Genomic DNA, 19,831 nt, shown 5'->3' with positions numbered 1-19,831 from the left:
AAGAACTGCATCATTTAACATAGTCCTGAAAATAGTATTGAAGTTGAATTACTTTGGTAAATGTTTTTTTCAAAGACATTATTTCAACCATTTCTACAATCAAATTGAAATAAAATTGGACCATTTTTTTTGCCAATAACAGTTTCCACTTATCTAACATCATCATGAATGTTGTTATTTTTTGATAATCCGGGTACGAACATCATGAATATCAAAAGTTTAAATATTTAATATCAAAATATCGAGAATTACCTTTAAACAAATATTATCTTGTAATTATTCTAAATTAATAAATAAATAAATAAAAAAAATCACGGTGTTTTCATTGTAGAAGCTCTCCTACCGACCAAATAATAATCTTTTAATATTTTCACCATTTAAAAATTTAAAAGTGAAATTTAAATTAACCGAAATTATCCATTCCTCGCTCGTTTTAATCTGCTTAAGAACATAAAACGACGGCGTTGCATAATTGCCTGCGCGTCAATGTAACTAATATTTACATTGACGCGTATCCGTCTCGTCAAAACCCGTCGGCTTTTGCGCAACTAGTGGGCAGAAAATAGAACTCCAAATTTCAGCTATTTAAATTCTACAATTTCGACCCAAAAAAATTAAATACAAGTAAAACCAGAAAATGGTGACGATATTAGTAGCCACAACCAGCGATCCGGCCTCAATCAACCCGGCCAACGCCCTCTTGGCCATGCCCGGTTGGGTCCCCGTCCCGGCTCCCTCTTTATCGAAGCAGGTCCCTAATCATTTACATTAATCAATATTTCAAATCTTCATTAATTCATTTATTTCCATGATCTTTAGGGAATACAAAGCTTTTCTAATCAAAATGTTCGATTACTTCACCACGACAAGAGCATTGTGGAGGAGGATGATTTGGATCGCCGTTGGGAAGAAGCCACCGGGGAGGCTGTCATGAGGTTATCTTCTTCAGTAAACATACGGCTGTTTCCAATCGCCCTGCTGTCACTGTTCACCCAATCGGTAATTTATTTTAAACTAGTTTTTAAGATTGGGATTAAAGAAAAGATTTGTTATTTTATTTGTGTATGAAATGTAGGGATACCTCATTTGCGCGAAGGAGATGTTCCGCCACAGGGTGGGAGGCCCGGTTGAGCAGCGCCGCCTGACCCTAGGATGGGACCTTGGCTTAGGCATTTGAAGAAACTTGCACAGTCTCATAATATGGTCCCTGAATTTGAGGTCATCTTAATTATCGATTGTTGCTAGACTGCTTGTAAAATTTTGTTCACTTTCAATTTTCATATTAATAGTATTTTTAAATTTGGTTTTAGATAACTTTGGAGGGTACGCATCATGGACCCATAACAATCAAACCAACAATGTTCCTTGAGATAGGTAATGCGTTTCAATCTGCTGTATTTTATTTATTGTTTTTCCCAATCAAATCTTGGAGTTTAACTAGAGTTTCATTTTCACATTGATGTGGTCTCAACTGTTCTGAAGTTTGCCCCAAAAATAATTTCTTGAAGAAAATTTATGCTAAAAATTGGAAACAAAAATCAATACGTGAATCGTGAATAAAGAAATGGAAATGCGGCTATCTTGGTTTACATGGGATGGGATGAATGTTGCACTTTGCTATACAAAGTAGGTCTAATGATCTTACTTCTTTAGCACTATGAAACTTCTCTAAGGTAGTTAACGACTTAATTGTGGTGTATTTTTTCCAATCAGGTCTGGACTGGTGTTTTAGGATGATTTGTGTTGCTAGTAAACCTGTACATGCACACTAACTGAACTGTTAAATTGATACATGGATATGGAATTTGTTTGAGGTTTTCTTTATGTACTCCTTTATTGAGGTGAACATTTCCCTGCACTGATAATTACAGAGCATTCTTTTTATTTTTTATTCAGTCACTTGTCGAGTTTGAGATCATCATTTGCATTTTCCCTTTCATTTTTTTTTGCTTTTAAATAGATAGCTACTGAAATGAAGAACATTTTATGTTTCCGTGTTTACTTTATTTCAGCTTGAAGAATTTTTAAGTTGCTTTATATTGTGACAGTTTTTTTTTCCTGATAGCCTTCCTTTACTGCAAAATACCTTAGCTGCTCTCAGATGGATTAATGCAATTATTTTGTAGGATTTAACTGCTCTCTTTTTCTGTGGGTTTAATATGCTTTCTTTTTTGTTGTTACCGAGCATTCTTTTTATTTTTTATTCAGTCACTTGCCAAGTGTGAGATCATCATTTGCATTTTCCCCTTCATTTGTTTTGCTTTTAAATAGATAGCTACTGAAACGAAGAACATTTTATGTTTCCGTGTTTACTTGATTTCAGCTTGAAGAGTTTTTAAGTTGCTTTATATTGTGACAGTTTTTTTCTGATAGCCTTCCTTTACTGCAAAATACTTTAGATGCTCTCAGATGGATTAATGCAATTATTTTCTAGGATTTAACTGCTCTCTTTTTCTGTGGGTTTAATATGCTTTCTTTTTTGTTGTTGTAGGTAGTACAGACGAGTATTGGAAGAGACAAGATGCTGCTCAAGTCATGGCTCTAGTTGAGTACACATTTATCATATGTTTTGTTTCAAAAGTTATTAGCATAGCCCAATTGTTATTAATATTCCTTTGTCATTTTGTTGTTTTCTGGAATGCTCATGACATGTTGTTGAATTATGTTCAATTTTACTTTTAATGTCCTGAGTGAGTGAGATGATATAACAAACTTTGATGGTTGAACATGGATAACATTTTAATGCTTTTAGTGCATTTAATTTGTGGCATCAAGTAAAATGGATAGATTATTAGAGGTGACAAACTTCGTTCCCTAACTTCTTTTGTCTGTGCTTGAAGTTGGTTTGGGAAGGACTTGGGCTTGGAGGTGATGATGCAATCGGAAACTGGGGCAGGTACTGACCAAATAACTGGCATAAGTCATTAGCCTTTTTGATGCTCCTACTATATGTGTTTTATTAAACCATTTGCATCCTTATACTCTTAGTGGTAACGAAGCACTTATTTTTCCCTTATTTTCTGACATTCCACTTTTGTTTTCTTTGGAAACAAAGAGTTTCTCTTTCATGATAATATGCCTTGCGGTAGTAGTGTAACCTGGTATTTTATATATTTTTTATATTCAAGGGAGAATGACAAAAAGAAAGTGCTTCTCGGAATTGGTGGTGGGCATTATGCTCCTTGACACATGGATATGGTCTCGTAAGTAGCTCTTATAATTAGCTTTTCTGTACGTGGCCTTGCAGCCCTCATTCTTCAAAAAAAAAAATTCCGGTACCACATATCTCCTGTTATGCTGAACTTATCAACAGGTCTTTGAAGTTTTTTGTTCTCCTCCTGTTACCGGGAAAAAGAAAAAGTCTTTGAAAGAGGTTTTTCCCTATTAATAACCTTATTTTTATTTTTAAACTTCCAATTGCAGAAAAGATGGTGTTTGGGTGGGCCACCTGTGTCGTAACCGGTTTTCGTCCGGGCACGAAATATTTAACTTGACGGGAAAAGTGATATGAATAAATGGTTTTGAAAATAATTTGGGAGTCGCCATCGGCCTTTTGGGTCAGGTAGGTCGAATACCTAAAAAATATTTTTTAAAAGAGTTTTAAGAAAACATCAATTAAAAAATGAACTGATATGCGTTTATAACCAAAAATTCGTTCTTTTTAATAATAAAAAGGGATTCGTGGTCGGTTACGTTTAGGGAAGGATTAGCACCCCTACAACGCCCAAAATTGGTACTTTTTTAATTATAAATTGTCTCTATTATTAAAATTTAAAAATTCAAAAATATATTTAATTTATAATCCTATTATTTCAAAATTATATAAAAAATATTTATTTATTTAAAAATATCTGAAAAGAATTTCTAGGTGCCTTAAGACAGCTCTTTTCTTTGATATTGATAAATATTAATTTTAATAATATTGTTTACTTTTTAATTTTAAAATATCAGAATAGGACATCCAGTTGTATTAAGACTGTCCTTTTTCTTCGATATTAAAAATAAATATTTAAAAAAAATACTATTTATTATATATTTATAAAAATATTTAATATTTAATAATATAATAAAAATACAAATATTACTAAAACAATATATTTAAAAACAATAAAATAAATGAAAACATATAAAATAACTAAAAAAATAAAATTAAAAATCTAATTCATAATTAATCTAAATTATAGGGATTAAATATGTTATTTCTTTATTTGGTGACTAAAATAAAATTATCTAAAATTTGGATATTAGAATCAAATAAATTAAAAATATAAACTAAGGATTAAAATATTATTTATTAAAATTAATGGATTAAATCTGTAATTTATCCTAAATATATTATTTTAATATGAAGGACTAAAATAAATAAATCTAAAATTAAAGGACCGAATTAAAAGGATTATAAATTTGATTTAGTGACTAGAATGTAAGAGTTACAAGTTTAGATGGCTACTGAAAGGGTTTAACCTTTAGTTAATTACACAGATACCCCTCCCCTTTAAACGACGTCGTATGGAAGAGGGTTTATAAACCCTAAACCGGTTGGCCCTTCGGGCCAACCATTCATTTCTTCATTTCTCTTCTTCTCTCTAACAGAGAGAAGAAGATTTCTCTCTGGCTTCTCTCTAAAATTAGAGAGAAGCCGGCCCGGTCAGCCACCGCTGTCGGGCTCCGATTGCCGCCGCCGGCCACCGTTAGCGGTGGCCGGAAATTACAAAACCCACCCCAAATCAAAGCCTCTGTTTTTCTATATCTAGATCTAAGGTTATTTTAGCTTAAAACCTTACCAATCGTCGTAGATCTAGGATATTTCTCTTCGACGTTTTGGTTCTCTGATGATTTATGGAGGCTCTCACGACGGCGATTTTCTCGGTAAGTCTCTTTTTCTCTTCTTTTGGTTTGTATTTCCTGGGATCGTTGGTGTAGTTCTTGCTTTGTTGGTTGCTGTGTTCTCTTTCTCTGTTTTTTCTTTTCTGTTTTTTTTTATTGTCGTTCTCTGCCGTCTGTGGCTGTCCGTCTTCTTTCTTGCAGGTGGGGTGGCTTTTATAGCCACCACCGAGGCTCTCGTTGGACCGGTTCCAGAGATGAAAGGCCCGGTGAGTCACCATAGCTATGGTGGTGACTCACCATAGGGCTCAACGTGGGTAGCTTCTCGACGTTATGGAGTGTCGGCAATGGCGGTGGAGGCGTCGGCAGTGGGGCATTGGACCACCTGGCAGTGAGGCGGCGGCTGGGATTCTTGAAGCATCAGAGGCGGCTGGGATTCTGGAAGCATCAGAGGCGGCTGGGGGTGGCTAGGGTTTAGAAACCCTAGCTGAAACCTTACTAATCGTTTAGGGTTTCTGGTTGTCTGGACCGGTTCTGGTTGGTTTGTAACTGGGCCGGTCCAGTTGTAATTATTTATTAAATAATAATAATATATAATATTGATAATAATAATAATAAATAATGATAATAATAATAATAATTATAATAATAATAATAATAATAATAATTTTAATAATAATAATAATAAATTTAAATGAAAAAAATGATGTCTACAGCTGCCCCTCTTTGCTCATCCTTGTGTTAACAAGAATAGAGCAAAGACGAAAAAGACAATAATTTTTTCATTTGGCTTCTTTTGAGCAGGATAGAAATGTTTGAAAACATCATGCACTGAAGGACTTACAGATGACCCGAAGGTTTTGAAAACATTAAAAAGCTCCTGAAGGCTTTTTGGAAACATCATGCACTGAAGGACTTATAGATGACCCGAAGGCTTTGAAACATCAAAAAGCTTTCGAAGGCTTTTTGGAAACATCATGCACTGAAGGACTTATAGATGACCCGAAGGCTTTGAAAACATCAAAAAGCTTTCGAAGGCTTTTTGGAAACATCATGCACTGAAGGACTTATAGATGACCCGAAGGCTTTGAAAACATCAAAAAGCTCCCGTAGGGTTTTTGGAAACATCATGCACTGAAGGACTTACAGATGTGGGAAATAGTTTACTAAGTAAGAAAATATGGAAATTGTTTTCTTACTATTCAACGATTTCATTTTCAGAAAAGATTGAATGAGAAACTATGGAAATCGTTTTCTCATTATGTTTTTGACATAACATGTTGATTGGGTAACATGGCCTAATCTCAAGATAATTTTCATTCTTGTGGATTGTATCCATCTCTTCTTCACTTGATTAATATGGAGATGTTGAATAAATTCTTCTCTTTCTTCAGAAGAGTTCTTCTCATTATGAACTTTCCGCTGGGGATGATGTTGACCTATTTCCTGTGATAGAGTCATTCAAAAAGTTGAATAAGCTCTTGATGAGTTCTTCTCATTATGAACTTTCTCTAGAAAGGCTGATGCTAATCTATCTCCTTCTGTGATAGAATTATGCAAAAAGTTGAACAAATTCTTCTTATTATGAACTTCTTCTTCCTTCTTCAGATGAGTTCTTCTCATTATGAACTTCTCTGGAAAAGCTGCTCCATCAAGTGATGGATTTGAGCAAAAGGTTGAACAAATTCTTCTTATTATGAACTTCTTCTTCCTTCTTCAGATGAGTTCTTCTTATTATGAACCTTTTCTGGCAAAAATAATCCATCAAGTGATGAATTCAGACAAAAGGTTGAACAAATTCTTCTCATTATGAACTTCTTCTTCCTTCTTCAGATGACGAGTTCTTCTCATTATGAACTCTACCTCTGGCAAAAATAATCCATCAAGTGATGAATTCAGAAAAAAGGTTGAACAAATTCTTCTCATTATGAACTTCTTCTTCCTTCTTCAGATGACGAGTTCTTCTCATTATGAACTCTACCTCTGGCAAAAATAATCCATCAAGTGATGAATTCAGAAAAAAGGTTGAACAAATTCTTCTCATTATGAACTTCTTCTTCCTTCTTCAGATGACGAGTTCTTCTCATTATGAACTCTACCTCTGGCAAAAATAATCCATCAAGTGATGAATTCAGAAAAAAGGTTGAACAAATTCTTCTCATTATGAACTTCTTCTTCCTTCTTCAGATGAGTTCTTCTCATTATGAACTTCTCTGGAAAAGTTGATTCATCAAGTGATGGATTTGAGCAAAAGGTTGAACAAATTCTTCTCATTATGAACTTCTTCTTCCTTCTTCAGATGACGAGTTCTTCTCATTATGAACTCTACCTCTGGCAACAATAATCCATCAAGTGATGAATTCAAACAAAAAGGTTGAACAAATTCTTCTCATTATGAATTTCTTCTTCCTTCTTCAGATGAGTTCTTCTCATTATGAACTCTACCTGGAAAGGCTGATCCAGCAAATGATGGATTCAAGTAAAAGGTTGAACAAATTCTTCTCATTATGAACTTCTTCTTCCTTCTTCAGATGAGTTCTTCTCATTATGAACTCGAACTGGAAATACTGAATCATCGAATGATGAATTCAAGCGAAAAGTTGAACAAGTTCTTCTCATTATGAACTTCTTCTTCCTTCTTCAGATGAGTTCTTCTCATTATGAACTCGAACTGGAAATACTGAATCATCGAATGATGAATTCAAGCGAAAAGTTGATCCATCATATGATGGATTTGAATCTTTGCTAAAATTTTGAAATTCCTGTCAAATATTCAACATGGATAAAATGAATGAAAATGCTCCTATTTTGCAAATGTCTAAATATGATGCATGAATGTTAATGCAATCTTCATTTGACTTCAAAATGGTGAACTCGGTTTTCTTCCACTTCATCATTTATTGCCAGGGTCACCTCTGGATATCAGTGTAGCAACTTATGCTATCAAGCTTGCATTTCTGAAGAACTATCTGATCAACTTGTATCTTTATGTATTCTTTGCTTCATGAAAGTCTCAGAAGAATTGTTTTATTTGTGGAACTCTTGTCGTAGTCAGAATTATGACCTTAATGCCCCATTTTGTCTTGGATAAAACCAACTTTATTTGTTTGGACTTGTGTAGAAATCCCATAAAGTTTTCATCTTTGAAAAGAGAATCTGTCATCTTTAAAAAGAGAATCTATCATCTTTGAAGAGTGTAGATGTAGATATGCCTGACTCAGCAGGGATTAATTAAGAGAGTAGAGTCTGTTCTGATTTGACTCTTGAAACATATCACAAGGAGGATTTATTCCAATTCCTTTCATGTCTCCACATATAATCAGATCTCGAACAAAGCAACTCAAACCATATCATGTAAAGATGTTTAACAACAACCTATTGTTTGATCTTAGTTGGCTCCAATAGTTTCTTGTTGTTAAAATTTCAGCTCTCCATCTGCGGAAAGAAATCTTCATCATATCTCATCTTATAATCTTGAAGTTGAAAAAAACAAACTTCATCTTGGATCAAAAATGGAAACCATATGATCACAACATTGGTTCAACATCATAATCACTGGGTCGTAAAACATTTGATAACACATTATCATCTCATGTGGCTTCTGCTTGGATGTAAAACATTTGACAACACATTCATTCTTTCTTGTGGTTTCTGTTAAGATTTCTCAATCATTGAGGCTCTTTTCATGGTGTTCAAAGTTTTTGTATGATGTCATAAGACCACTTGAGAACAAAACTCAATGGGGATTCAAGTGTAATGTTGATATGACCAAAAAGTTGGTCAAATTCACAAGATATGCTAGTGTTGAATTGAATAGGAGACACTAACTGATCTTGATATCATCTCGGGCAAAGACAAATGTGATACTGATCACGTTTTCTTTCATAATGAGAATTGTAGGAAGTAGAAACACATCCGCTATAGGATTTATGTACAGAAAGAGGTTCATGAAATTCTTGCTGCTGGGGATAAAACGCACATGATAACCCAAAATAGATAAAAACTCAGTTCTGCCTGGCTAGCAATAATGACCCCAGTAACAACGGGAATAACAGTAATGTAAGTGAGTCAAGTCTCAGAAGAATGTCATCAAGCAAGTAAAAACTGATGTGAAAAACAACTTCATAATCCCAATAGTATGGTTGAAACTAACTGCCAGGAACCTCAAAGAAATATTTTCAATTATCACTGACACACAAAAGGCCAAATTTAAAGCTGAGATCTTGAGGAACTGAACCTTGGAACGAGTAGTCTAACTGGGGACCATCTTTATTCATGCAACCGTAATGTAGCTTAACAAAGAACATACTATCATGTGACATACGGTTAAGAAGATTAGGTATTTGAAAACATACTTGCTGAGTAAACATTTGTTCAACAACATGATCATAATGTAACTGCCTGATGAACGAAGCAATTATGTATAGTCAGCTAGACTGTCACTGTATCACCATTTTCATTCTTCATATATTTATGTCTCATTGGAAATATTTGTTCAAGTCAATGATCTTGACACATGATGATATGGGCCTTCAACATACCCCAACATTTGCTAATACAAGCATGCAGAATGCATCAACATTCCTGATTCCGATTGAAATGGGCTTTCAGCATGCTCCAACATTTGCTTCTTGTTAATCTGAGCCTTCAAAATGCCCCACATGGATCTGTCTGAAGGAACCTTTAAAATGCCTCAACATTTGCTGATATAGATGCTAAAAGTATGCTCAATGTTACTTCTTATTGAGATGAACCTCCAAGAATGCCCAAATATTCATATTGCTGTGAGCCTTCAAAATGCCCTAATATTCTATTTCTGGTTGAAATGGGCCCTCAAGATGTCCCACATGAAACATTTCTGTCTGAAATGGGCTTTCGAGATGCCCCAATATTCTGCTTCTGATTCACTCTCAATGTCTGTTTGACTTGAATATCATTATCTGAACAAGGTCCAATTTTGACAATGCACTGTTGTAGGTACTTGTGGATTTATTCGTGCCCCAAATTTGTTTATCTTGAAGGCTCTCATTATGGTGTCACTAAACAGCAGTGTTGTCAAGTAACTGGAGGAATCCTCTTCACGTTGTCACAGACTTAAGAAACAATCAATCATTTTGACAGAAACGTCTGAGATATGTGCCTCTTTTGAATGAACTGACCATTTTCTGTATATAGAGGGATTTAATCAGACAGAGTAGTAAAAATAGCTTGGTAATCCGTTCCAGGCTGACACAGTGGCTTATCATCTTTCAGTGAAGGCCATCTCTGAAATATACTTTTCTGTGGGAGAGAAACCAATTTATGCAAACAGTAATCTGATGCAATGGCAAGACTACATATACAATGGTACAAGCTATATCAAAAATTCGCACCCATGCAACATGTTGATCCTGATAACAACTCATCTGATTATGAAGCGATCTTTCAGGATGATTTCACAGATATTGATAGTTCTTCTGATATCGAGGAAATCATGAATTCTGATTCTGATGAGGAGAGTAAACTGTTATACTTGACAAAAATGGGATTCTCAGAGGTTGAGGCTTCAATAACCATGGAGAGATGTGGTTCAGATTCATCAATTGCAGAATTGACAGATTTTATATGTGCTGATCAAATGGCTAAGGTTACTGATGCACTTCTTATGGTAGAAGATAGGAAGCCATTATGCAATGATCCCAATTACAAGCAAAGGCGAAACTTGGGCTATGATTTGTGGAAAAAGAAGAAGCAGAGGAAGCTTGAAAAGAAGCTTCTTAATGAAGATGATAATGCAGTTCATCTTTCAATTTCAATGATTGGTTATGGGATTCCTACCGAACCAGATCAGATAACTCAAAGAATACTTCCAGAAAATGCTATTGAGTATCCTTATTTTTACTATGAGCAAATTCATCTTCCAAATTCAATGATTGTTCTGTCCAACCAAATCAGATAACTCAAAGAACACTTCCAGAAGATGCTATTGAGCCTCCTTATTTCTACTATAGGCAAATTCATCTTTAAAATCCAATGATTGGTTTTTGGGGTTCATACCAAACCAGATTAGATAACTCAAAGAACATTTCCAAAAGATGCTATTGAACACATTATTCTTCCAAATTCAATGATTAGTCTTGTTCAACCAGATCAGATAACTCAAAGAACACTTCCAGAAGATGCTATTGAGCACATTATTCTTCCAAATTCAATGATTAGTTCTGTCCAACCAGATCAGATAACTCAAAGAACACTTCCAGAAGATGCTATTGAGCACATTATATCCAATTCAATGATTGGTTCTGTCCAACCAGATCAGATAACTCAAAGAACACTTCCAGAAGATGCTATTGAGCACATTATATCCAATTCAATGATTGGTTCTGTCCAACCAGATCAGATAACTCAAAGAACACTTCCAGAAGATGCTATTGAGCACATTATATCCAATTCAATGATTGGTTCTGTCCAACCAGATCAGATAACTCAAAGAACACTTCCAGAAGATGCTATTGAGCACATTATATTTGTTCCAGTTAATGTTTGGACTAGGATATCCCAGTGCTTATTCGATGTAGAGCCAGAATTTGTAGATTCGAAGCATTTCCATGCTACTACACTGAAAAGGGCTATATTCATAATTCTGCCAATTAAGAACAGATTTTCTCTTATTCTGCTTCCTCCATGTGCTGTACATGATGCTTTTCCATTGACAACAAACTGGTGGCCTTCCTGGGATAAAGTTGAACTGTTTACAAACATGTACATGAATCCAAATTGACAGAAAGGATCCGTAAGACTTTTGAAGTTTATGACGATGAGTCATCTTCGAGTGTCCAAAAGTATGTTCTTGATGAGTGCCGAAAATGGAATCCAATATGAGTTGGAAGGCATAAAGTTGTTCCGCTTAAATATGATGAAGTGGAAATGTTTCTAGGTTTCCCTAAAAACCATACACAAGGAGGAGAATCTGCTAGAGACATGTTCCTTGGTGGTATCAATGTCCTGTCTCTTTTCTCTGAGATCAGTGATGCAGAGGTTGCCTTCTACTGTCTTGGCATACCTTTGAAAACAGATGAGCAAGAACTGAATGGTGATCAGTTGGAGCAATTGATGAGTAGATTTGTCGAATTCGACCTTGTTATCGGTGGCATCCAGCGTAACAACCTTACTGGAAGAAATAAACATCATCAGGATGAGCTAGACGATTTTTGTTAGTGCATTTCCTTGCATTGATTGCTACAATGACTGTCTCTTCTGCTGTTTCAATATATCCCACTCTTTTTGAATCATGGAACAGTTTAGTTAACAGTAAAACTGGTCATCTTCAACTTTTGGAATCCTGTAACCAATGTTACCCTATATAAAAGGCCTATAAGGGTAGATTCTGTTCCAATGTCTTATTTTGTGCCATAAGTCCTCAAATTCAAATTCAACAATCTTCTGAAGGACATAATGGATATCATCTTGACAAAGAAAATGATCGACATAGAAGTAGCAATGATGTATCAAGACTTGAGTCAGCATCACGGTATAACCAGAGTGCAGGTAGTGACTTGTTCATATCTCTATGATGTAATCTTCTAGAAAACATGAATTAATGGTTGGGGAAAATAATCTGTCTGGTGATGCTTATCGCCTTCAGCATAAGATAAACGATAATCTTTCTTGATGAGCTGCTAATAATGTCATAGGAGAATATCACAAGTTCAATTCTCCAGACTTTCTGGCTTCTTGGACTACTTGCTTTCAAGAAATGCTTCATCATTCTGGCCTTGTTTATTCTTTTTCTTCAATTGAGGTAGAATAGGCAACAATTTCTTTTAGGACCTTCCTCATTTGAGACTGTATTGTTTGAAAATATTTTTTCTCCTTTCTTTATTGAAGAATGAAAGAATTTTGCAAAGTATTACCCCTTTCAGGTTCACAATATAATCGAATCATAAACAATGAGTTTAATGAATATCAAATAAATCAACTACACTTTTAAATCATTCAAAAATCATAGTTCTATGGCAAGTGTCAAAATTATTGACTGATTTGAGATGTAGGTTGATTTTGGTAAAGTAGGTTCTTTCAAGTTGGTTCAGTATGTCGTTTCGGGCTTCCACTAACTTGAAGAAATGGTTGTTATGCTCATCTTGTAGAGATGCTTCTCGTTTCCAGAATTTCAGGAACGTTTTTGAGATGTGTGGTGCTTCATTAAGAGCTTAAGATCGTCTCTTATGTCGTTGTTGCACCATTCAATATTCGAGCCGCCTTTTCAGGTTTTCAACTCGAATCCTCCTTTGGTTTCTAAGATGTTATTTACAAATTTACATCTTGAAACCCCCCTTTTATCATTTTTCATATCATGCATTAAAGATTTTAAAAACCAATTTTTACAAATAAAAATCAATCTTGAGAGGCGGAATGAATTCTGAAGATATTCTCTTTTACTTAGAAATCCATGTACGATTAAAATGGACTTTTCAGGTACGTAACGTAGGCCATGGCTTATGGTTATGAAAAAAATGGATAAAAAGGCCCAAATAAGTGTTTAAGGATCATCAAACCAAGGATCCATTAATTCTGATGCAATCACCTTGCCTTGCTTAACTTGGATCTGCTTTGTTGGGGATTTTTCCATTAATTGGATCCCTCAAGACTGCCAAATTTTGAATTCATTTCCAATTTCTCATATCTTCAGCATTTCTTGCTCTTCTTGTTTGTACTTGATCAACTTTGTAACTTGAGGCTCAATAAATCACCCATCTTGATTCAATTTTCCTTTTTCTTTTTTTTTCTTTTTGTTGTTTTTTTTTATTTCTATTTTTTTTCTTTCTTTGCTGGATGAGTATAATACTTCAACTGCTTTGAGCACCTCTTTTTCCTTTTGCATTTTGGAGGTTTTCCATTATTCTTGATTGGATTGATCTTCAAGCACTCTGTATTTGACATACTTTGTAGTTCAAAACTTTCATGACTTCATGGAAACTTGTCTTCGTAATAAAACTGTATTGACAATCTTTATTCTTGTGAGTCAATATCCTTTACCTTGCCCCCAATGTAGAGGGTAATCCTTGGTTAGGGTTGAATTAGAAGAAAAATTATTCAGGCTCAAATGGGTACAACAAAGGATATATATATATATATATATATATTAAAGGATAAATGAAGCAATGCCATTCATCATCTCATACACAGAAACCTTTGTAAAAAGAGGTATCCACAGGGGGATGAATATTCAAGATTAACTTTATTTACATGATAAAATGTAATTAATGCATGATATATTTATTTCAATCAATCACTTTCCCCTTCTTCTTTGAGTATGCCCTAATCACTCGAAATTATCATCAATGAGTTGGTCCATGATGCCTCATCTCGTCTCTTCTTGCAGTAAAATTCACGAATAGTTGAAAGTTTGGTTCTTTTGAGGTCTTTTGGTTTATGATGGTTTTGTATTTGGAAGGACAAATGTGTGATTTATAAAGTCATGTATATGGTGGAAGGGGTAATCTCATAAACCAACCAACTCTATCCGAGAAGGTAAACATCTAGAGTTGATGTCTCAAAAACAAGTAGAGACATTTCTTCAGAATCTCAGATAAATGTAGTGTCAGGATTTGGTTTTGGTAAGGGTCGAGTAATTGACATTGGATGGGATATTGAAGATATAATTTTACCACTTGCCAATAGATCTATAACTCTTGCAAATTTAAAAGAATATTTAATCTACTTGATACTCAATAATCTCAAGATTAAAACTTGATTCTTTGCTCATAACCATAAAAGCAACACAATTTATTTATTGCACAAAAAGCGGAGAAAGGAACAAAAACAAGTTCAAACAAGATGCTGAAAATAGAAAAGTACTACAGTGGTAGATAACATTTCCACTTTTTTATTTATCATGACTCATCACTCCTCTATTGTTGGGTATGTACTTGGCCCAGGATTTTTATCCTTATTTGCTCCCCATTTCTTGATCATTTCTTGTGTCAAGACTCCCTTATCGACGAACGTCTCTATTTCCTTTAACAGTGACCAATAATTCCCTGTTGAATGTCCAGATACTCCCAAGTGAAAATTACAGAAGCTATTTTGATCATAGCAATGAGCATAAGGCCTTGGTGACACCTTCACCAATCTTGGTGTAATGTATTGAGCTTTAACAAAATGAGGGTACAGGTCTGAGATAGATTCTTGAAACACCTTTAGAGTTTTTCTCGCTCGCGAGGCTATCACTTTCTTTGATCGTTCTGAACGAATGAATGCTCTCATGTTATCGAGGGGGTTCTGGGTGCTCATTTCACCTATAATTGGGGTAGTGTTCACCAGACTCCTTAGATTGCCCCTTGAGACCAAATCTTGAATCTGTATTGAATTACCATGCTCTTTAATAGGTTCTTGATCATCAGACACTATCACATCGAACTCATCATTATCATTCAAAACCTTATTCATAGCCTTCACAGTGGGATCCTTTAAGGGTTTCTCTCCATGGAGTACAACATTTATCAGGTCCATCAGTTTTGTCATTTGCTCTTTTGAATCTTATGGGATTTTTACTTGATCAATCATCTCTTGTTGAGTCTTGATAAGTTGCTCTTGTAGTTTCTCAATTCTACCAACCCTTGCTAAAATCTCATTCATGGTTCTTATCCTTGTTTAGGAAGACCAAGTTAGCTCCACTTTGATTTCAGAAATTCTATCATGGAATTCTCCACGAATTACTCTCATGTTTTCATGTTTAATGTATGTAAAATAGTTAAAACCAAATGTAATTATGTAAAAATGAAAATGTAAATACAAACGTAAAAATGCAAATGCAAATTCAAATGTAAATATGTGAATGTAACAATAAAAATGCAAATTGTATAGTACAAAAACAAATATAAAAGTATAAATGCACAATGAAAAATGCAAAGATGCAAAATGCAAATGCATGTATGAAAAGGTGTTTACTCAAGAGTGATTATCTTAGAACAGATTTCATTGAACACAAAAGTTTCGGTACATCAAACAAAACTTTACATATAGGGATATCTTTCACTTCTAACTTCTCCAAAGCCCAGTTAGTTTCCATTTATGCTCAAAAGTTGAGTCTTCAGTCTGCTTCATCTCCTTGTAAAGTCAGCTAAATTTATCATTTAAGAACCATATTATTTGTCTGGACTGTAACTTCTTCCATGACATTCTCTTTCATCTTCTGTGTTATTTCTCGGAGTTGCTCATTTTCCCCTATAAGAGATCTTTTCTGTCTAAGAAGTTCTTGAACAAGATCTTCATATATGTTGCAGCTCTTTTTCAGCTTGGTGACCCCCGTTATCCATTCTTCTGGGGTGCCTCCTAGGCCAATATTTTGAAAGGCTTGACTGATCTTTTGAAAATCTTCATGCATGGTTTTCATTTCTGTACTTAATTTCTTGTTTTGGTCATTCAAGTCCTTCAAATAATATGCTTGAGCTTCATAAAAATCTCCACTACTCTGAATGTCCTGACTGATGCTCTTACCATAGACTGCTTTTGGTATCAATCTGGTAGGATCTTTGTGTAATACTTTTGGTATTAATATAACAGGATCTCTGTGTGCTTTGCTTGCTTCCATCCTTGGAGTTTCCTCAGGATGTCTTTCTTTGGCCGCATCTTTGTTTGATCATAAAACTTTTTGTCCATTTACGATTTCTTTCCAATATGATGAACAGTCTTTCCAGTAAACACCTTTTGGTTATGCCATGATCATGTAATGCAAACAAAAGAAATCAAATATAAACAAGTTAGAGCAATGTAATATTCATGAAAAAAATGAGAAGTGAAAAAAAATTGGTTAGTACCAATTAATGGAAAGAAAAGATCCTATTTATCAAAGTATAAATCCTAACCTCATGCTTTCTAGTTCCATGCTTTGTTTGGAAAAATTAACCTAACTGTATGATTTCTAGTTCGCAGGCATTTATTCAGAAAAAAGAAAAAAAATAATGAATAAATTAAAAGCTAGAACTTATTTCTCCTTTGTGTACACTTACGGACAGAGGTTCAATATTGTCTTAGATCAGGTGAAGTGCTAGGGTTTATTATATGCAAGGTTTCAGATCTAAGAATAAAGGTACTCGAACTGTCCTTGTTGATGCCCCCTTGGGCTGTCAACCCTCAATCCTAGTCCATTACAGACTTAAGCGGATCGAGTTCAATTCGAGGGGATACATTTCTCTATACCTGACACGGAGAATAAATTCTCGCGAAGACATAGAGCATATGAACCCCGAAAGTTACTTGCTAGGTCTGACACGGAGAATAAATTCTCACGAAGACGTCGCTTTCACTCCCACTTAAAAGGGACAAACTCAATTAGAGCTTTATGTTATGCAATGCAAGTGTTGTGTGAGGAGAAATGTTCAAACCTCTGACAGAAAAAATAAATAATGATATAAAATAATTGCAATAAAACATATAATATTATAAAAATATAAGTAAATATAAAATTTTGAAAGAAAAAAATTAAAAATTAAATATATAATTTTAATTTTTAATTAATAGAGACAATTTATAATTGATTTTTTTTAAAAGTTTGACCAGGTCCCCAGCGGAGTCGCCAAGCTGTCGTAACCGGTTTTCGTCCGGGCACGAAATATTTAACTTGACGGGAAAAGTGATATGATAAATGGTTTTGAAAATAATTTGGGAGTCCCATCGGCCTTTTGGGTCAGGTAGGTCGAATACCTAAAAATATTTTTAAAAGAGTTTTAAGAAAACATCAATTAAAAAATGAACTGATCTGCGTTTATAACCAAAATTCGTTCTTTTTAATAATAAAAAGGGATTCGTGGTCGGTTACGTTTAGGGAAGGATTAGCACCCCTACAACGCCCAAATTGGTACTTTTTAATTATAAATTGTCTCTATTATTAAAATTTAAAATTCAAAATATATTTAATTTATAATCCTATTATTTCAAAATTATATAAAAAATATTTATTTATTTAAAAATATCTGAAAGAATTTCTAGGTGCCTTAAGACAGCTCTTTCTTTGATATTGATAATATTAATTTTAATAATATTGTTTACTTTTTAATTTTAAAATATCAGAATAGGACATCCAGTTGTATTAAGATTGTCCTTTTTCTTCGATATTAAAATAAAATTTAAAAAAAATACTATTATTATATATTTAAAAAATATTTAATATTTAATATAATAAAATACAAATATTACTAAAACAATATATTTAAAAACAATAAAATATGAAAACATAAATAACTAAAAAAATAAAATTAAAAATCTAATTCATAATTAATCTAAATTATAGGGATTAAATATGTTTTTCTTTATTGGTGACTAAAATAAAATTATCTAAATTTGTATTAGAATCAAATAATTAAAATATAAACTAAGGATTAAATATATTTATTAAATTAATGGATTAAATCTGTAATTTATCCTAAATATTTTAATATGAAGGACTAAAATAATAAATCTAAAATTAAAGGACCGAATTAAAAGGATTATAAATTTGATTTAGTGACTAGAATGTAAGAGTTACAGTTTAGATGGCTACTGAAAGGGTTAACCTTTAGTTAATTACACAGATACCCCCCCCCTTAAACGACGTCGTATGGAAGAGGGTTTATAAACCCTAAACCGGTTGGCCCTTCGGGCCAACCATTCATTTCTTCATTTCTCTTCTTCTCTCTAACAGAGAGAAGAAGATTTCTCTCTGGCTTCTCTCTAAAATTAGAGAGAAGCCGGCCGTCAGCCACCGCTGTCGGGCTCCGATTGCCGCCGCCGGCCACCGTTAGCGGTGGCCGGAAATTACAAAACCCACCCCAAATCAAAGCCTCTGTTTTTCTATATCTAGATCTAAGGTTATTTAGCTTAAAACCTTACCAATCGTCGTAGATCTAGGATATTTCTCTTCGACGTTTGGTTCTCTGATGATTTATGGAGGCTCTCACGACGGCGATTTTCTCGGTAAGTCTCTTTTCTCTTCTTTTGGTTTGTATTTCCTGGGATCGTTGGTGTAGTTCTTGCTTTGTTGGTTGCTGTTTCTCTTTCTCTGTTTTTTTTTCTGTTTTTTTTTTTATTGTCGTTCTCTGCCGTCTGTGGCTGTCCGTCTTTTTTGCAGGTGGGGTGGCTTTTATAGCCACCACCGAGGCTCTCGTTGGACCGGTTCCAGAGATGAAAGGCCCGGTGAGTCACCATAGCTATGGTGGTGACTCACCATAGGGCTCAACGTGGGTAGCTTCTCGACGTTATGGAGTGTCGGCAATGGCGGTGGAGGCGTCGGCATGGGGCATTGGACCACCTGGCAGTGAGGCGGCGGCTGGGATTCTTGAAGCAGAGGCGGCTGGGATTCTGGAAGCATCAGACCTTCTAGTTTAAAACCCTACTGAAACCTTACTAATCTTTAGGGTTTTGTTTCTGGACGGTTCTGGTTGGTTTGTAACCTCTATCAATTATGGATCCTGCATAATCTGCATCCGTGTATGCTTCAGAGTCAAGTTCCCTGCTTTTCTAAACAGAATTCCTTTGCCTGGTGTGCCATTCAAGTACTGCAAAGTTTGGAAACAACTCTTAGGTGATTTCTTTAGGATTGTGCATGAATTGGCTCACAACCCCAACAAAATATGCTATGTCTAGTCTGGTGTGTGACAAATAGATAAGCTTTCCCATGAGTCTTTGAAAAGAACTTCTGTCAACGGCCATATCATCCTCCTTTGAGTCTCCAAGCTTGTGATTGACTTCTATAGGAGTTTCTGCTGGTTTACATCCTAGTTTTCAGTTTCCTTCAACAATTCCAAAGTATACTTCTGCTAAGATAAAAATCCCTTGCTGTGAGTGTGCCACCTCAATACCAAGGAAGTATTTTAGTCTTCCAAGCTCCTTCACCTCAAACTCTTTTATAAGACACTTCTTGAAACTACCAATTCTTCAGAATCATTATCTGTAACAACTATATCATCTACAACACCAAAAGTGCAGTTACTCCCCCTGAAGGAGAGTTTCACAAACAGAGTATGATCACCTTGAGTATGTTTAAAACCTT

At 34.6% G+C, this 19,831-nt stretch overlaps 1 pseudogene; it reads left to right on the top strand.

Annotated features, from left to right (window-relative positions):
• Positions 1–550: 550 nt before the first annotated feature.
• On the top strand, positions 551–19,167 carry LOC120178962 (annotated as a pseudogene).
• The last annotated feature ends 664 nt before the right edge of the window (positions 19,168–19,831 follow it).

The sequence above is a fragment of the Hibiscus syriacus genome, unplaced genomic scaffold, assembly GCF_006381635.1.
Source record: "Hibiscus syriacus cultivar Baekdansim isolate YM2019G1 unplaced genomic scaffold, ASM638163v2 tig00112383_pilon, whole genome shotgun sequence".
NCBI lineage: Eukaryota > Viridiplantae > Streptophyta > Magnoliopsida > Malvales > Malvaceae > Hibiscus > Hibiscus syriacus.
Note: the sequence above shows the minus strand (reverse complement) of the source record. Positions and strands in the feature narration are given on the sequence as shown.